General features: G+C 44.6%; 1 long non-coding RNA gene across 1 annotated transcript in view; it reads right to left on the bottom strand.

The window, feature by feature from the left end:
* Nucleotides 1-3,998: 3,998 nt before the first annotated feature.
* Nucleotides 3,999-20,809, bottom strand: part of LOC136793465 (uncharacterized) — a 157,186-nt gene continuing 140,375 nt past the window's right edge. Inside the window, exons 2-3 of the long non-coding RNA XR_010838732.1 lie at nt 12,451-12,540; nt 3,999-4,206 (exon numbers count right to left, since the gene is read on the bottom strand). This is a non-coding gene — a long non-coding RNA (uncharacterized lncRNA). The remainder of the gene's footprint in view (nt 4,207-12,450; nt 12,541-20,809) is intronic.

The raw sequence follows: 20,809 nt of genomic DNA, 5'->3' as shown, positions 1-20,809 counted from the left end.
AATTAAAAAAAAAAAAAAGTAAACAACAAAACACAGACGATAGGAACAAAGATTCAGTGTAAAGGAACTGATCTGCCTCAAGGAAACCCCCAGAATAATTGAAGAAGCAGCAATTACAACTTATATTAAGTAACTATTATGTTCTCCATGCTGTGGTAAGCATTTTACATCTATCATCACTTTCATCCTTAGGACAACCCTTTAAGACACAGACTAATTTATCTCTATTTTTCCAATGAGAAATGTGTTACGGGAAGTGTGTAAATTACCCATAGTTAGCTAGCCTATGGATAAACCAGGAATCAAATCCGGAACTGACTACATTTAACACCTGGTATTCTATATCCCTAATCAAAGAAACAAACAATGGACGTTTCACTGAAAGAAAAAAAAAAAAAGATCCTACTTCGTGATGAAAATAATTCACCCATATTATGTTCCCTAAGTAATGAAGAGTAAGTCACATGTCCAAATATTCTGTCACTTTTATGCAAAACAAGTAACAAATGTATACGTCACCCTAAGAACCAATAACATGTCGTGCAAAAGCAGCGGATGCAATTTCAGGCTGTACCAATGGGGATATCGTCGTTTGGGGGGGGGAAGGTAATAATATTCTGTGCCTGACAAGCCACATCTAAAATACAGTCCAGTTCTGGGAGCCCCTTTTAGGGACTGATGAAACGAGCCCTTAAATGGGAGGCAACCCCCGGAGCACAACTGCATGAGGTGTTCAGAGGAGGTGCCCAGGTAGGTGCTGACTCGCCTAAAGAGGGGCGGACCTCCTGGCGCTGGAGGCCGTGAGCAGGTGGGTGCTAAGGCGCCTTCCGGTGTCGACGTTCTGCAACACGGCTGCTCCCACCGACGCCTGACCCGGGCTATACACCGACAAAGCAAACTGGAGCCCTCCTATTTTGTCACACAAACACCGTTTAAATGACTTCTTGAGCAGGAGGAGTAAGTCCTGCTTGAAATATTAGAGGAAATAACATTTCATTGTTTGTTTTCTGTTAATTCACAATTCTGTTGTCTATAAAACTACCTGGCCTATTTCAATCATTACTGTCGCTTGGGAATTATCATTTATAAATGTGGCAGAAAAAAATGATCATAATCTAAAGATGAAGCCACTGTGAATTGCCCCCAGCAACCCTGGAAGGATTTTTGGATGCTTATAATAGCCAAGTAAAAGGTCAAGCCAATAAAACTGAGCTCTTAAGAGGGCGAGAGTAACCAAAAGAAACAAATAAATATGCAGGACACAGTTTCATAGATTTTTGCCACTTTTGAATTAGTAATACAGAATAATCACATGAAATACATTATAAGTTTTGTTCAGAATATGCTGGAATAATATTTTATGAATACCCATCAATGTCAATTATTATTTACTATTGATACCCCACCATCAAATTAAAAAGAAGACAAATGTGTGTGCTCTATTCCACTCTTGTTTCTCTCTTTCATCATAATATTCAGTCACTCCATAAGTAATTAATGGTTCAGCACAACCTGGAAACAGACACTGCAACCTAAATATCAGATACTAAAGTTGATATGGGGTGACATTCCGTTATGTTCTCAGGTGGTTTATAAAATTTTGATTACTGGTAAATATTTGATACTTTTTCTAAGATCTACTTTCAAGTTCCAAGTAGTCCTATGTGATCATCTGAATCCTTGTGATTCTAATTTTGCAAAAGAAGACTCAACCCCACATAGCCTTCAGTTCCAAAGCTTTTGCTTATTTCAATATACGCATCTGATAAGAAAGGCTCTAAAGAAGTGCAGGTATTTATGTCATTGCAACCAATGGCATCACCTCTAAGAACTCTGACTCAGGCAGAGAAGCGTGAGTGCCTTCATAAAGTCAATTTTCCCCTTGAAACACACGAGGCAAAAGTTCCATACATTCACATATCACACCGTTGACAAAGAGCTTTCATATTCTCACTTAAACCTCACAAAAGTCCTACGGACTGGCTACTTTTAATTTCCTCATTGGATCTGAGAAAACTGAGGTTTGGACATTTAGTGAATTTTCCAAAGTCTAAGAGCTTTGAAATGGCAAAGCCAGGTGTTCGAAATACTGGCCAGGTCCACTCGACCTGTCCTGCCACCGCTGTGACCGAAGAAAGGGACTGAAGATCGGACTCAACACCAATGATGACCTTCCCTTCTTCCCAAAGGTGAACAGGGACAAAACACTGAACTTGACCATGGAATGTAAAACATCTTCACTGTGACTTTCATTGGAAGTCTAAATGATCCTAGCGGTCATGAGGAGAGTATGTGATAGACAGGCAGTCTTTGAATACGGGAAGTCTGTCTTAAATGCTTTTGTTCCTTCCTCAGAAGCTGGTAAAGTGCCTTGTGTGAAACAGACATTAGATAATAGCCGTGGATGGAATTTGTAGTTGAACCTCTGTGTGCAGCATGTGTTAATGATTGACTGCCCTCCTTTAGATTCTGGCTATACAAGGCTCAAGGAAAAAAAAAAAAAAAAAATCTATTTAATCCGTTTAGCTTAACAAGTGATCAGTGGAATGAAAAAGAAGCAAACTGACTGACTAATTTTACCAAGTTAGCAAACTGACTTCTCATTTCAGCTAAGCAGCCTGTCAGTCCAACCCAAACACTTGGCTCCCAGGAATGACACAGACGTGAGTTCCTGCTCTGAAGATGAGGATTTCATCCAACAGCCCAGCACAGCGTTAGTGCTTGGGGCCAGAAAGGAACAATCTGTTCTCCTTTAGACATTTCGATGCGGTAATAAAAAATGCAAACAACGGATTCATCCCCAAACCTTAAAATCATCACTGGAAGTTGAGAGAAATCTAGCACCACAAAATTCAAGTCTACATTCACCAAATTTAAGGCACAAAACCTCACAGAATGATGGAGAAAGGCCACCCAATCAATGGAATTCAGAGCTAAGAATTCAGCCACAAAGTGGCATAATTGCTGTAATTAGTCAAATGGTGTAATTACAGTAAACACATAAGTCGCCACTGAAGCATGTAATTGCAGAGCATAATGGTGTTATTATGATTTCTGATAATATAACATGATTTGGATATATAATAAATACCCATAACAATATTAAGATATTCTTCATGTGTGAATTTTCTCAGTACTTGATTTGGCTTTCTTAAAATTTCTGGGTTTAAATCTCAGTCACACAGGAAACCAAAGTATTTGTTCAATGAAAGGAAAAACTGAACATTATCCAACATAATACCCTTGGTGAGAAGGTGGATAGGAAGGGATAAAGGATTTGAAGTTGAGTGTAAAGTCAGTCATTAGAATGACCCTAAACAGAAATTAATGGCTACAATGCAAGATAATGTTTGTATGAATGTGGTTATTTCACATATATTCCATTTCTCAGAAATTTAAATTTTTACCTTAAATATAATGCTAAAATACCCACGAAAAGGAGAAGATAATGTTGTCAGCATTATGGTTTTTGACATATGCTGTCAGTCTTTGGTTTAACATGCCTAGAAGACAATGTTTTTAAGGCGTTTGCACGTTGCTTATGTGTGTGTCCAAATTTTGTACCATGTTAACAGTGGATTGATAATTATGAGTTGTCTTGAATTCTTTTCAGATGTAGATTTTGAACAAGTGAAAATATTTTTATTTCATAGAATTGGGGACTGGAAGAATTCTTTGAGAGTTAGGAGATGCATCGTTTAGAGCGTTCATGAACTCATTTCATGAAAGGTGCTGTGGCTATCGGGGGCGGAGGGTATTTTTCTTGGAAAGGGGTTTTCAGAAGGGTCTTCGGTGGATGTGTGAAGCAGAAAGGTGCACCTGGGAGATTACATCATCCAGCTTCACTTGGGCTGGAATCTGCTCTACAAATGCCCACCGGATGTTTACTCCACGTGGCTTCAATGTTCATAGTAAGGAGGCTCTAAGGAATCTGTGAAAGAGACGGTCTGGTCACCCATCAGAGTGCATTTGTTAGACACTTACCCCAACATGTGAACTGTAATTCCTCCTCATCATAAATTCTACCCTGTGGCCTTCTTCTCTCTTCTAGATGAAAGATGACTCTAAAGTGTCTGAAGACAGCTAGCATCTCAAAGCACTTCTCCTCTAGAATAAGTGTCTCTATTGAGCACGGAGAATAAGTGTGTCTATTGACGATGCCTCGCGGCTGCTCACTGTCTAGTGGGTCGCCAGTCCACCGAGATTCTGTTTAGAGCGGGACACAAGTATTTAGACCAGGGGTTGGCAAACACTTTCTGAAAAGGGACAGACAGTAAGTATTTGGGGCTTTGCAAGCCATACGGTCTCTATCACAACCACTCAACTTTGCCACTCCTTGCAAAAGCAGATGTACATAATACGTAAATGAATGAGGGTGGCTGTGTTCTAATAAAACCCTATTTTCCAAAACAGCCATCAGGCTAGATCTGATGTGCATGGTCTGCTGATCACTCATCTAGATGAGTCTGAAACAGAAAAGATTCCTGGGAGACTATGACTGCTCTTCTCTGCTTACTACATTTCTGCTAATCTAGTTTAACTTCAAACAGACAACACCCAGAGCACACTGCCCATGTGTATTGAGGGTGCAGTTAACAAGGCTCCCTAGGCTAGCACTGTCGAACAGAACTTTCTGTGACCATGGAAAACTGGCACGGTAGGCACTGACCACTTGTCGTTATTCAGCACCTGAAATATGCTTAATGCATATTAACGACTGAATTTTTAATTTAACTCTAATTAACTTCTATTTAAGTTTAAATAGCTCTTGAGTGGCTACCACATTGGACAGAAGAGCCCCAGACGCTGTTTCCTGCGCGGACGGCTCTCTCACACCACTCTACTCATTAATGCACTGTGCATGACAGGTTGTTAAATTTACACACAAAGTAGCCTATTATCATCTAAGCAAATATACAGCTTGAAGCATCATAGAAGTTCAATAAGTATTAATGATAATCAGTAAACTGAATCACTACAGATAATGAAATAGCATGACAAAGTGTCAGGCATAATTGCAATCAGTTTTGCTTTTATTGACAAAAATTTTCCATGCAGCTGGGAGCCATGATCACCTAGCGGTAGAGGCTTTCATGATTTTAAATCATTTTAATGGATTTTACACTTTAGATATTTATCTGGAGTTAATTTAAGCTTTTTCTATTTGACATGTCCCTGCCGTGAACATACATGGGTTTTACTGTCAAGTGAATTTCCAAGTGTCTTTTTTTAACTCCTGTACCCAGAAGATTCAGATTTGAGCACGCGTTGTTTATTGGTTAATTTCAGAGAAAGGGGAAAAGCCCATTTCATCCAAATGTTCACTGAAGGAAATGAACCAGAACACTAAACAACAAAAAATGAAGAACCCCCATCCTGCTAAAGAGTAAACAAGTTCATGTACTGAGAACACGATTATTATTCAAAATACACTGCCTTGGGACTTCCCTGGTGGTCCAGTGGGTAAAGGCTCCATGCTCCCAATACAGGAGGCTCGAGGTGGATCCCTGGTTCGGGGAACTAGATCTCGTTCGCATGCCACAACTAAGAGTCCGCGTGCCGCAACTAAGAACTGGCACAGCCAGAACAAATAAATAAAGAATAAATAAATATTTTTTTTAAATGCCTTGCCTTTATTGCATTCCTTCACGTATTTATGCAAGAAAACACTACCCTTAACGCTGCAGACTCAAGAAGGAACTGAACCAAACGTAGACACTGCGTCAGGGAGCCGACATCACACGCAGATGACAGACGTTATCGTCAAGGAAAGTCAGAAACAAAGAACCGTTTACAAGCTCTGCAAACGTGCCGCCACGCTGAGGGCAGATGGCCACGGGGCGCTGCACCGCCCACCAAGGGGTGACATCTGGGTGCCGTCTCCAGAATGAGGGCGGAGTAGCAGCAGCCGCCTATTGGTGCGAGGGAGCCCCTGGGTGGCCAGCGAGGAGGAGAGCGAGGGACGCGGAGGCGGGCGGTGTGCGCGGGGCCGGGCCTGAGAGTCGGGGCTGGGGTTCTGGACCCCACGCCCAGCCAAGTGCGGGGCAAGGGGGGCGGTCAAAGATGAGCGTGCTGAGGACACAGTGGGGAGCTGGAGGTGAGGCAGAACTCACCCCGCCGTTTGAAGCGACCCCTCTGGCTGCTCCGGCAACACAGGCTGGCGGGCCTCGCGCACGTGGCGCGTCCGGCTTCGCTGCTTCCGCCAGAAGCCCAGCGCAGTGATCGGAGCGGAGAGGGAAAGACGTGAGGGCACCTGAGAACTGTTCACAGGGTAAAATGGACAGGGCTTGGGGAAGGAAGGCGGGCAGGTAACGAGGAGCTGGGGGCGCGGCAGGGATGCCCCGTGGCGTGTGTGTGTGTTTCAAACACACATTAGGATGCACGCTGAATCCCAATAATTCATATGAACCCTCTGGGAGTCTGTTCCATCTGCTGACTGCAGATATCTTTGCCTGTGCCTCTCTCCAAGAAGCTACACTGTCTCTGGCTTACAACAGTTACCAAGTTCAAGATAAGGGCTGCGTGAATACTAGCTTCCAACCGGGTTTACCAAATACTGCCAGCTGAACACCAGCAATGCCCCCACGGACTTCAGAATCTCTATTGCCTTGGATTAAAAAAGGGCAGACACCCGCGTTCCACGGGCTGCGAGTTTTTGCTGATTCATACGGCATATTTCCAATCATTCCTTCATCCCGGGCCAGATCCATGTGCGTCCACGATGTGTATTGGTTTCCTGGGGCTGCCATAACAAAATACCACAAACTGGGCAGCTTAGAACAAGAGAAACTGATTGCAGAACAGTGCTGGAGGCTAGAAGTAGAAAATGTACCTGTCAGCAGGGTCCTGTCCATCTGAAGTTTCTAAGGAAGAATCCTCCCTTGCCTCTTCCTGGTTTGTGGAGGTAGCTGGCCGTCCTCGGCCGTCCCTGACTTGCAGCCGCATCGCTCCGATCTCTGCCTCGTTGTGACACGGACCCTCCCTGTGTGTCTCCTTGTCCAGATTTCCCTCTTCAGTTAATACTAGTCATTGGGTATGGGTACACCCTGATGACCTCGTCCTAACACCATTTCATCTGCAAAGAGCCTGCTTCTAAATAAGGTAACATGAACAGATCTGGAGGATTAGGACTTCAACGCATCTTTTGGGGAGACACCATTCAACCCATGACACCGTACATTGCATTTTCCTAACTGAAGTATTTGTGAATTTTCTTTTCTACTCTCTTCTCCTGTAAGTCCTGGTATGAAAGGAAAAAAAACAGCCAAACACATTCAGCCAAATCCTGGCTCTCTAGTACTTGCACATGATTTTACTGGCATCTATCTGATTGTAACAATTATTTGACTATGTATCTGTTCCCACCCCTGATTTGGAAGTGAGTCTTTGAAGACATACGTTAATAAATAAGACCTCTGTGTCTTTCATTAAATAAGACATATTAGACATAGGTCATACTCTAACTTAAAGCTTAATACCTGTCACATAGAAGGACCTCAATAAATGTTTAAGTAAGAGAGGAGAGGAGAGGAGAGGAGAGGAGGGGAGGGGAGGGGAGGGGAGGGGAGGAGAGGGGAGGGAAAAGGGAGAGGAGGGGAGAGGAGGGGAGAGGAGAGGGAGGGGGAGGGGAGGGGAAAGGGAGAGGAGGGGAGAGGAGAGGAAGGGGAGGGGTGGGGAGATCATGATGGAGAGGAAGAGGAGAGGAGAGGAGGGGGAGGGGAGGGGAGGGGCGGGGGAGGGGAGGGGAGGGGCGGGGGAGGGGAGTGGGGAGGGGAGGGGAGTGGGGAAGGGAAGGGAGGGGAGGGGAGGAGAGAAGGAAAGAGAGATGGAGTGGAGTGATTTTCTGTTTCATGTTCAGCTTCAGTTTTAACCAGATTAACCTGCCTTTCCCCTTAACCTTTCCTAATGGCCTCCATTAATTCCTTTTCCTAATGGCCTCCATTAATTCCTCTCTAGCCTTGCAAGGACTGAAACTCATCATCAGACAGTACGGATAAGCCATGAAAGGAGTGGCAAAGGGCAATGGTTGGTTTAGGTATTAATCTAAGATCAGACGGGTGAACTCTGGGGGGCTCTTCAGGACCTGTGATTCTGTGGATGGCTAATAAAGACGGCTGTGGTGGGGGTTTTCCACGCTGTCTCCATGGTCAGGAATTCTACTTCATTTACAACAGCATTAGGTGTCACCCCCAAAATACTGTAGCTTAATATCAATTACCCAAATATCTTATGGGAAAAATGTCCTCGCCTGCAGAAAAGGGCCGTGTTTGAACAGCCTCTCTAACCAATCCACTCACTGTATGAGTGTCCTACTGCTGCGTAACAAGAGGTCCACATATTTGGCAGCTTACAACAGCAGTTATTACCTCACTGTTTTCTCGTGAGTCTGCAAGCAGGGAGGAAACTCGGGCTGCGGACTCAACTGAGGCTGGCGTGGGGAGGGACCTACTTCTAAGGTGTCACGGGCAGAATTCGGTTCTGAGAGAGAGGTCTGAGGGTCACGTGACGCAGTCATGAAACTAACGTCCCCTCAACCTTGCCGTATCCTCCCCGTTCGATGCGAGTTACAGGTCCCACCCAGACTCACGGGGAGGGCATTCCACAAGAATGTGAACGCCAGGAGAGGGGTCGGCAGTGCTGTCTCAAGCGTCTGTTCACGACACTGGCCAACCGAGGCTCGATTTCTCATGAAAACGTGAGTGGCACAGGTTTTTAAGGATAGAGTGTTACAAGGATAACACGGCGAATGTCGTGTAACTATCTACACATCATCATTGATCAATGACTAGCTTAACTCACATTGAAATTATGCTCTCTCCGTGTGTTCGTTCATCAAATATCTATGAAGCACGCATCAGTGAAATAAAGTGAATCTGTACAACTTACAATAGAAAAGGGACTTTCCTTTCCAGAAAGCATTTTTGGCGTAGAACAACTATATTTTCTGGATAAGCATGTTTACAATATCTTTGGAATAACTGACGCACTAACACTAAAGTGAGGCCAGACACGACAGGAATGCGTGACCCGGGTGCTGCAGGGGCACCGGAGGCCCTTACAGCGCCCCATACCGCACTGTGGGGCACTGCGGCTTCCCGCTGGCCTCGCGCCCATGTCCTCAGCACCCAGGACATGAGGCCAAGGTGGCGGGGAAACCGATCCTGAGACTCCTGCATAACCCTGAGCCTCGAAGGGCAGGAACCTCGGGGAGAAAAGGGTGAGGAGAAATGCTGAGGAGGCTGAGAACTACGTTTCTCTGACCTGGCTCTAGATGGGCTGCAGAAAAGCAGAAAATAGTTTCCCAAAATTCTCAAACCCTAAGGCCTCACTTTCATGCTTCCAGATTTGAAGGCACAGTAGTACAAGCGATGCCTAAAAGACCCGAAGCCAAAATTTTAATAAAAATACCCTGTGTTTCTCTCTACCTGCATTACTGAAGTACATGAAAATCCTTGCATGCCGCTCTCTGACGATTCTCGTGTCGTGTGTCTGTGTGTTAAATGACAACCTTTGCTGCTGATGCACAGAAATGGGATTTCTGTATCTTGATCTTATTTTTGGCAACCTGCTAAAGTGTCTTATGCATCCTGATACTTTCTTAGATTCTTTAGTGTTCTCTGTGTAATTAATCATATCATCTGCAAATACTGGCAGTTTTCCTTTCTTTCCAAGTTTTAGGTTTTATTTGTTTTCCCTTTACTTTGTGCTCAGTAGGACTGCTAGTATAATGTGGTATGGAAATGACAGCAGGCTGATTACAGAGGCTTTTCTGGAGGATAATCTGAGCTGAGAGGAGAACAGGGACCTGACTCCAGGCATGTGAAATCAGAGGGACCAAAGCTCCAAATCAGTTCCGAAGCTCCAAGGGAACAACAGCAAGTGCAAAGGCCCTGAGGTGGGGACACACCTGGTGTGATTGAGCTCTGGCAGAAAGGCTAGTGGGCGGGGCACAGAGGTCAGGCAGGAGAGCTGTAAAAATAAACTGTTGCCCATTAACTGATAAAAACCCTGGAAAACTATGGTTGCACGTGCAATGCTGCACGCAAGTGGGCACTCATGAAGTGGCTTCTCTTTGTTATGTCGATCAAAATACCCTTAGTGCTGACTGGTACCGGATGATCGTGGGCTCTGCTGGCCCTAGATCACGGCGATGAGGCTGGCAGCTTGTCTTGAGGACTACTCTGCTCCACTCTCTGCTCCCTACTCCCCTCTGCGTCACGGTGCACGAGCGCCCCATCCTTCTCACGCTGGGCTCCTCACTCGGGTCCACCCCACCAAACAGCGCCATCCAGAGACGAAGCTGCTCCTATCCAAACAAAGCTCCGTGGTGAAATCACTGCTTTGTACGGAGATCAGCGATACGCCGTGTGTGTGGGTTAATATGACAACCTCCCTAGGTGGTTGTTCTTGAAAAGAGAACCACACGGTAGCAGATATCTGAGCTATACACACTCAGCTCTCTCGATCCGCAGATTGGGCATCCTCGGATTCAACCAGCTACAGATCAAAACTATTATTTTTTTTTTAATTCCAGAAATTTCCAAAAATCAAAACTTGAGTTTGCCACGTGCTGGTAACTATTTACATAGTACTTACAAGTATTTACACAGCATTTACGTTGTATGGGGTATAAGAAGTAATCGAAAGATGATTTAAAGTATATGAGAGGATTGTGCACGTTGTCTGCAAATACTAAGCCATCTTATATTATGGACTTGCATCCCGGGATTTTGGTTTCACCAGGGGTCTGGGAACCAATCCTTCCCCTGGAATGCTGTGGGACCACTGTAACAGGTTTAGTTTTGACAGCATCCACAGAGACAGGTTAATTTTTTCCCTTGCTGTGACTCAGACATCCTAGGCGAGCATATATCCATGAGGTTGTTCACTGGTGTTAGTTTAGAAAAGGCAGAGAATTGTAGTTCAGGAAAGGGAGCCCTGTTCTCAGTAGCATTTGTTATACTCTTTTGGACTTTGCATTAAATGGTGAGCAGCTTACGTGTGTTCTCTGTAATCTCTCTCTCCTTCCTACACTAGATGTCACTGTGCAGCTCATTATTAAATAGCCTATGGAAACTCTACATAGAGGAATGGAAACGGTAAAGGATCCTGAAGGGTGCCTAACAGGGCAGGATTCTCCTCAGCCGGATGACATGCGGCAAGGAGACAGCACGCACCCTGCACGTGACTTGCCATTAGGGAGACGTCAAGAAGACGCATCAACAACCTACATGTCTTCCTGTCTTTTCCCCATCTGCATACTTGTCAACCTGATACCAAGTGAGAACTTGGGAAATGCAAATAGCCTACTCATGAAATTTAACGATCGCACATATGCTCTATTTTATAACATTGCAAAATACACCATTCCCTTGATGCTTAGAAAAATGTTCCCCCTGAAGATAGTGGAGCTGGAATAGAGGAAGGACCCAACTCTACATCCTTGGCCTTTCTGGCTTCCTGTTTCTATTGTATCATAGACCTAAAGTTGAAAATGTGTTGGATGTTTTCAAGAGGTAGGGCAACCAACTGTCCTGGTTTGCCCGGGACCGAAGGGGCTTTAAAATCCTCAATGAGTTGGTCAATCTACCAATGACGGACCCGTGAAGATTTGTTTTTTTCACATCATCACAAAACCCACTGCCCCATATGAGAATATTCCTCTGCACACACACACAGAACCCTGAGTTTTTATACTTAGGAACCAAGCACAAGACAAGCAATGTTACTCAGCCTACAAGGTTTTTAAAATTCCACCAGAATGACAGGTTTGAGTTGGTAACTGGCACTCAGATGGAAAAAAAAATATTTTCCAGGATGCTTTCCAGAAGCAGAACTGTTTGGCCATGCCCACAATTTTAACAAGAGTGACTCCAGAAATGGAATGATTTGAACAGTCTCTAAAGAGTGCAGTGTAAGAAATTTCCAGGCTAAGGTAACTATGGTGCCGTCCTGGCAAAAAGGATGTTCTAGATAAGAGGGTTAACTTTTTCTTTAAAAAAACAAATGTAAAGAACTGATGAGATGCATGGATCTAAGATAACAATTCTACAGTGTGCAATTCGGTCTGTATCAGTGACACTGATACAAAGCGATGGTTTTGATGCAGATCTAAAATAAGACTAGGTCATCTTTCTCCTGTGAAGTGCAGGTCAAATTGTTCTGTTATTGTGTTAGGAGGTGATGGTGATGATGATGACACGTACCTCTAATCTCATTCCTTCCTCCTCCCTAATACCCTGCGAGGGATGCATCCTTATCTCCACTTTCTAGACGAGGAATTCTGGGCGCAAGCCTGCTCGACTCTGCACACGCAAGGTGAGGGAGGCCGGGTTTGAAACTAACCCTCTCTGACGCAGGAAACGGGGCGCTTCACCACCTTTCTTCACCGTGTCTAGGGTACCTGCCAGGGCTTTCTCCATCAGGAGCTTATCCGTGGGAGCCACTTACCTGAGCACTGACTGTGACGATCGGGAGGAACACCGGTTTAGGTTGACACCGCTGTCATTTCTCATCTGAAAGCTCTTTCATCTGAGGAGTCTGTTTAAAAAAAGTAGTTGAAATGAATAGAGTACACAGTGTTTCCTACAGATTTTTTACAGCATATAACCTAAGAATATAATAACAATGTATACAAATGTCAGCAGAAAAAAAGTGAAACTGAGGAGAGTTCAATAAGCTGATTATCTTCAAAGATGTTGGAGAGGAATGTTGAAGCGCCGGGGGGCGGGGGAGGGTAGGACCGCTGATGAGCAGCTACTACTTCCAGACTCTCCCTGGCAATGCATAGGCACGGTTACCGGAACCCCGTGGTAGCTGCATCCCCACGCTGGCCTCCTGCTTCTCACCAACCTCCTCCCAGAAGCAGCGCGAAGCCGTCGGCAGATGCCCACAGCTGTAGCCCACTGGGTCTTCCTCTTGGGTTACAGACAGAAGGGCTCTTGGTAGCCACTGCAAACTGCCCTAAATGACTTCTGCCCCTGCGACGTCCCTGGAAAGATCTAGTTGCTCATTCTTCATTCTACAAATGCTCCCAGCTCTACACCAAATACACACACTTCACACAGCATCAAGCAGCATTTGGTGTCTCCCCCAAACACCGCCATGCTCATTAGAGCAGATGGCGGAATTTTAGAAAGTCCGATTCCACTTCTGAATGATACACTTTCAAAGATTCTACTGTGCCTCGTGAACCCGGTTACATAATCTCTTGTGAAAGTGCTCTGTTGGCGCCACGGCATAGAGGAGCTGATATAATCCAGCGACTCTAGTCCGGAAAAGACAACATTGAGGTTAGCGCTTTCTGAGAGGTGTCCCCAAGGTCCTCAGTAGCAATTTCCTCCGGAGTTCTTTCCAAGCTCCCACTTTCCAATCTTCACATGTTTACAGCAGAGGAGTTAAAACTCAACCGCCCACCGGTGTGACAAGCGACAGAGACGAACTCTTCTACTCCCACCACTGCTGGGTTCCTCAAGAGCTGCAGAGTCGGCTGAGATATCACGCAGCACCAGGCAGGTATGTGTGGGACAAGGAGATCCCTCACCAGGAGTCACAGCTCCACAGCGACAATGACGACAAACCCTTTCCTTCATAAATCTGATCGCTCCTGTCACTGAGAAAGAAATGCTTCGACTGACAGACATTGGCAAACAACGAATCTGATTTTGCATTGGCATCGCACGTTTTTCTTGTCGTGGTTTTTTTTGCGGTACACGGGCCTCTCACTGTTGTGGCCTCTCTTGTTGAAGCGGAGCACAGGCTCCGGACGCGCAGGCTCGGCGGCCATGGCTCACGGGTTCCCGGATGTGGGATCTCCCCGGACCGGGGCTCGAACCCGCGTCCCCCGCATCGGCAGGCGGACTCTCAACCGCTGCACCACCAGGGAAGCGCCACCGGGGAAGCCCTACAGGGAAGCCCTACAGGGAAGCCCTGAAAGTATTTACTTTAAAGCACAACCTATGCTTCAGATTAGTTTGTGGCCTTAGTTCTACCAGCTCTAATTAGTCATGACGTTCACTAGCTGTGAAAAGTGTCTCTTGTATAAATTTGTCCAAAATACTTAAACTAAGTTATTTAAGAGCATATTAAAAATCTGGTAGCCATGACAACCGGCTATCCTAATACAATACCTTTGTTTATATAGTGCCTGGGAAAAGAGATTTATAATGATCTTGGCTTATTAAATGACTTCATAATGATCTGTCACACTCATTCTGCATTCACTACAAAAGCAAATTATTAATTTCCTGAGTATATATATTTTAAACAATTAAGACTAACATTTCTTTATAAAATATAATCCATGGCTGCGTGTTTACTTTACACCTTCTATCATCAGAGTAAACAGAGTTAGAAAAACATTAAAACTGGCATCAATTTTAAATTCTAGAAAATACAGATAATTCAAATTTCTAGTATACAACATAAAATTCAGTGTGGACCCTTAAATATCATATATCCTACTTTATTGTCCTATGTTTCCCCAATTAATTCCAACAAAATTAAATGGGACACAATTTGTATCTTAAAAAGTAGGTATGCTATTTAAAAAAAACTGAAATTCAATTTTATACGCAAATAAGCCTTCCTTGGTTTGAGGACACGTGTATAACCACAGATTTGGGTCCTCCAGGGAAGGAGGGGATACTAGTGCTGGATCTGAGCCTGGGGTCAAGGTGTAGAGCTGAGAGCTGTCAATTATGCAGATGAAACAGCAATAGTGAAGCAGAAAACCAGAGCAGGTAAGGCTGAAGGCTCCATGTAAAACCCTGTACAGGAGGTGAAATCAGTGCAAAAGGCAGACGAGAGTTGGCATCTGGGTCGATTTATCAAATGCAAAATGGAGCGAGGGCATGGATTTGGAACTGTGGATAAATTCCAGGTGAAGACCCCCAAGGGCTTGATCAGCGGACAAAGCAGGACAAACAGAACAGACGCTTGTTTGGTGAAGAAATACATAAGTATTATCCAAGCGTCATGGGACTCCTCTAGAAGATCATGGCTTTGGAAGAGCAGAACTGGAGTTAAAGAAATACTAAGAGGGAGTAAATCTTGTTGAGGATTTTTACTTAAGGATATAAGCCAAAAATACAGAAAAATCTTGTCCACAGAGATTCTTCTCAGAATTTTATAATAGTAGAAAATTAGAAACTGTGTAAACATAGAAAATAAAGGTATTGCTAAGTAAATTATGGTTCCTCCATGTGACAGGAAAGCGTACAGAAAATAAATTGGACTTTTAATAATAATAACAATAATAGGAGCAACTATAAAAGCTAAGAAAACAGCCATGCTTCAGGGAAGCTGGCTAAAATATCTTAAAGATGAAATTAAATGTCTATTAAAGTAATTTTTCAGAACTAGGTCCATCCTTTTGTTTGCAGAGTCCAAGTATATTTAATAAGACAGGGTACCAGCGTACCAGTCTGGATTTTTCCTAAATCTTTCTGGAAGATTTCTAAGGCTCTTAAAACCAATGACACCAGGATTTTTAACCTGGCCACCTGAGTGAGCCCTTGCAGTACTATTTCTAAGTATGGGCTTACTTTGAGTTTCAGTGCATTACCCTTAGATTCAATGGGAAATCTTCAGATGAAAATAGGCATGGGCTTCCCTGGTGGCGCAGTGGTTGAGAGTCCGCCTGCCGATGCGGGGTACACGGGTTCGTGCCCTGGTCCAGGAGGGTCCCGCATGCCGCGGAGCAACTGAGCCCGTGAGCCGTGGCCGCTGGGCCTGCGCGTCCGGAGCCTGTGCTCCGCGACGGGAGAGGCCGCGGCAGTGAGAGGCCCGCATACCACAAAAAAAAAAAAAAAAAAAGAAAATAGGCAAAAAAAAGGGGGGGACTTCCAACTCTGCGTTCCCAACGCAGAGGGCCCAGGTTCAATCCCTGGTAAGGGAACTAGATCCCGCGTGCCACACCTAACAGCCCACATGCCACAACTAAAAGATCCCGTGTGCCACAACTAAGACCCAGCACAGCCAAATAAATAAATACTTTTTAAAAACATAGGCAAAAAAGGATGGAATACTGCTACTCAGAAGTAGGGGTCTGGAAGTGGTTTTTATTTGCTCTTTCATCCTCAAGCCTCCATTCTAAAGACCTTATTTTGTCCTGTCCCCGCCCCCTGCCAAGAATGCAATCTACCTTGGTTTACCGTCTCCTGTTTCTGACTAGATTTCTCAGGACCTGCCTGGTGTTTAAGCCACAGACACAGATTTCACTAAATTCGTGCATTTGTTTTTCAGGTGAGTACCCGTTGTGCAGTTACATCTGCCAAGCACCACGTGAACCAGACACACACACGGACACCTGTCGCGTAGTCAGGGAGACAGGTGCGCAACGCACGAATAACCACACAGTCACAACTGAGATAAGGGCTAATGAAGAAACAGAGCGCTTGGGGAGGATTTCAGAGCCGGACCTGTTTAAGCAGTGTTCTCACAGAACAGGTCCTGAGGCAAAGGCTCAAGCCCAGGTGGTCTGTTTGGAGACACTGGTACCCTGGCTGGAAAGAGGAGAGGTGAAGCTCGGGAAGGGAAGGCAGCCCATGAAAGGGGCGCTGGTAAGCAAGCTATCATGGGTGGCACCCGGAGCTTACCCCCCATCGGCAAACCGCGGAGAACGGGGCAAAACGCCAGTTCTGGAATTACCTCACCCCGGGAGCGAGGGGGCTGGGGTGCCGTATGACAACTTGCATCTGTTATCTGTGGAAGACGCTTCCTGGGGAGCGTTAACTCCCCGGCACTTTGGGGCCCGTGGCACACGAGGGCAGATCAGCCTTCTGTGGCCCTGGAAGTTACTGGTGCAGTGAAATGGTTAAGGTCCCCGGGATCTGAGTCACACACGGACAGCATCTGCTACGGGGCGCCCTCTTACTGCTCAAGCACTGTAGTGATAAAAGGCAACTTCAGTCGAAGGAAAGTCTTAACAGAAACCGACCCGACTACATAGAACCAGCGTTACTTCTTTAGAAGAATAAAGATGTCAGTGCAGCCAGGTTACACCGTGGAGCAATGAGCACAAGTAATGTGCTTCAGGACCTCCAAATCCACGCGGAGAGTGAGGATGGGGGAGGGGGTCTGGCCAGGGCACAGCTGTGGGTGACAGTACTGGGTGAAGGAGGACCTCTGGGCTCCCTTCCTATACACGAGACTGAAGGAGTCCCGTACATTGGCCCGTCTGGATATGTACGACATAGCACCCCGCCGCAGCTAACACGACTTCCTTAATCACGGGGCTGGGAAGCACACGGCGTGACCGCAGGGCACAGTATGGGCGAGCACACCCCCCTGGCTTGCACAGAGCCCTCATTTATCACCCGCAGATCCCCCAGGCAAGCACACCTTGGTCCACACGCACCCCTGAGCCCCGCGCCGTGGGACCACATCAGACGGAGGCTTCCAAGATGTCTCTGTCATTCAAGACCAAAGATCTTGGTTCCAGCTGTGGGCTCTCTTTTCTCTCATCAGGGATCCAAGACTGTGATGGATTTCAAGCATATTTAAAAAATTTTTCTCACTCAGACCCTCCAGAACTGCGTTTATGAGAATAGTAAAAGGAATCCTAAAGCGATACCAACTTTTCTAAAGATTACTATCCAAACAGAGACGACAGTTACTTGGAGAATGTGTGAAGCACTGATTCTCCGATACGTGTCACCAGTTTGCTTTCCTTATGCACGTACATTGGATCTGTGGCTTTCAACAAGTTACTTTACACGCTTAGGTCTCATTTTCTCCTTCTGTAAAGTTCCGTTTAATAGGATTTAAAAAGATTAAATGAGTTAATTGCTCAGCAATGGACTAGGCAAAGAGAAAGTGGCCAATAAATGTTAACTAGTGTTGCCAATGTTAATTTGTGCAAGGTGACTGTATAATTTTATCATCCAGACCTGGAGCCTCTTACTAGTAAAAGCGGAAGTTATTATTAATTACGCCAGGACTGCAGGCGTACACGTGCACCGCGCCAGGAAAGGCGGGTCCTTCCCTGCATGTCCACGGACACAGTCAGCATGACGTAGGCGTGAGGAGTCCACACCATCCTCTCAGCCGAGATCAGCTGGGCGTCATCAGGCTGGCTTTTGATTCACACACTCATATCAGTGACATGTATGGGTGTGGTCGCAGCGAGAAGACAACTGGAGAGAGGACAATTGAGGACAATCATTCCATAAGCACCCTAAACCTCCAGGCCAGTAGCCGGTACTTCACTGGAGATTCCGTGGTGCAGCAAAACAGACTGCTGTGCAATTCACTTTTAAACATCCTTTCTGCATAAATTCCTTCTCTCCGTGTAGACAAATATCGGAAGGTTATTATTTGGCCAACCGCCAACCAATGCAACATGTTTTTATGGCATGAGTTGGTACAGCAGCCTAGGCGTGGAAAGTGAAAGGCTGGGGTGCAGTAGAGAAAGCCTCATAGCCTGGAAAAAATCATGCTGCGAGTCAGGGAGCCCTGTTACCTCACAGGTTCCCTTTTAAATACTATAAGACAAAGACTCTGAGCTTTTTAAAAATGTCTAACTCCTAACCCTTTTCTGCATCTCCTTGATACTGAAGAAGAATGTCAAAATCTTTGAATGGATCTCTTGTGCTGTTTGATTTCTCACCTCACTTTTGTGTCTGACATCTGTCCTCTGTGAGCCTCGACCCAACCCTCCAAGCTGACCCTCTTGTTACGCGTTTCAGCAAATAACTGCAGAAGATGATGACTCCTGTAGTGGTTGCATAAGCCAGATACCACGAGGGCGAAGATGATGGCTCTAGTCTGCTTTGAAATGCCATCACCTTCTCAGATACGCCCTCCCTTGGCTGTGTCTTTCCGCACCCGTCAACTTCTCTAGGGCGCATCCTAGGAGCGGAATTGCCGGGACGCGGAGCAGGCACTGGCGCCACTTCCCTAGATATCTGCAAACTGCTCACACGTACCGGCCTTGCTAATACAGTGTTGCCAGATTCAGAGATTTTGCCACGCTGATGGATTTGAAAATGTCTCTTATTTTGATTTCAATTTGCATTTTCCCCAATACTACTGATCTTGAGCATCTTTTCAAGTTGTTATTGCTATTCCACTTGATTGCTGTTATTGCTGATTTACATACTTTGCTGAATTTTCCCTGCAAGGTCTTTATTTCTCCTCTTATCTTTTTTCCAATTGACTTGTTGGATTTCTATATCCTAAAGAATAATCCCTTGGTCTGATACAGATACACGGTAGAGATAGATAGATAGATGGATAGAAGGATGGATGGATGGATGGATGGATAAATGAATAGCTATGTAGATAGCAGATACCATCATCTGTTCTCCTGTGTGCCTTTAAGTTTCAAATTTATGGTGATGTGGCATGAAAACATTTTAGATTTTGATTAAAACATATTTAGCAATCTTTTGTTTATGAGTTTTGGTTTTTGAATATGGCTTTTAAATGTTGCTTGTTACCCTAAAATTATAAAGATATTAACCATTTTCATTCAAAGAGTTTCAAATCTCTGTTTTTCATCTTTAGGTTTTAATCTGTCTCCATCTATGCTAAGAGATAGAGATCGAATTTTTAAAATTTTTCCTAGATAGAAGGCCAATTGTCTCTGCACTGTTTATTGAATTCAAATCTATGAAAGGGCATATATTTATGGGTCAGTTTCTGGACCCAGACATCCATGATTTTATTACAGCACTTTGCAAAAATCTTGATTTCAAATTATGAAAGAACCCCTCATTATGTTCTTATTTTTCAGAATTTTCAGTATTATTCTGGTTATTCTGGGAAGATTGCTATTATTCATAAATTTAACCAGGTTTGCCGAAACCAACCAAACAAAACAAGCTTATTAGGATTTTTATTAAATGCTCTTTGTACTTACTCACCTCTTTCTGGAGAATCAATATCATTATTATAAAGTCTATCCATCAAACAACTTATGTTATTCACTTATTGGGTCTATCTGTATTGCTTAGCATTATTTCATAACTTTTCTCTATGCAGAGTTCACACCTCTTTTGTTTGGTATATTCCTAGGCAATTTATAGAGTTTGTTGCTACAATGAATGAGATCATTTTCCTTTTACGTTTACTGATTTGGTTAGTTCTGGTGTAGGAGAACACTATTGCTTGCTGTCTATGTAAGTGAGTGAATAAAAGTAAGAACTGTCATTTGACATTTCATCAGCCACAAGCATGTTTAGCTGTGGGTTTTAGTCAAGATGCTTCTTAAAGGCACTGAATTTTAAAAGGGCTGTGTCAACCCATAGACAGGTAAAATGACACATTACATGATATATCCCAGAGTTTAAAACAATTACATAGGTGTTGAATTCAAGCAGAGCTGAGAGGAGGAACAAACTGACCTCATTAGAAAAAACCACCTGAAACAGGTAAATCACATAGAAGTTGAACTGAAACAGGTAGTGAAGTTTGAGCATCCATTCAAGAAAGTTTGAAATAAATATAAATGCTTTTAAAGTTCCCCTTATTTTAAGGCCAGTTACAACCTAACAATATAGACTTTCTAGACCTAGAAAATGATTCTCAATCTTCTGATTCTCATATATCAGAGTCAAACTCGCTTCAAGTGACTTGTACGCGTGGCTCTGTCTCTTGCATAAGCCTGTAAAAGACACCATTTTGAATGCACCCATAGGGCTTGGAGCCCGCAGCCCAGGACATGAATTCTGTGTGTGCTTTGGATACGTGCACGCGAGAAGGTGCACGAGGGGCTGTGCACAGAGGAACCTCGGAGAACGCTGCAGTGCCTAGTGCCTTCAGCCACAGCTGCCTGGGGTCCGGCCAGTGGAGCCTCAGCTAAGCA

The sequence above is a fragment of the Kogia breviceps genome, chromosome X (genome assembly GCF_026419965.1).
Source record: "Kogia breviceps isolate mKogBre1 chromosome X, mKogBre1 haplotype 1, whole genome shotgun sequence".
In the NCBI taxonomy this organism is placed as follows: domain Eukaryota; kingdom Metazoa; phylum Chordata; class Mammalia; order Artiodactyla; family Physeteridae; genus Kogia; species Kogia breviceps.
This window is presented reverse-complemented; position numbering and strand designations above follow the sequence as displayed.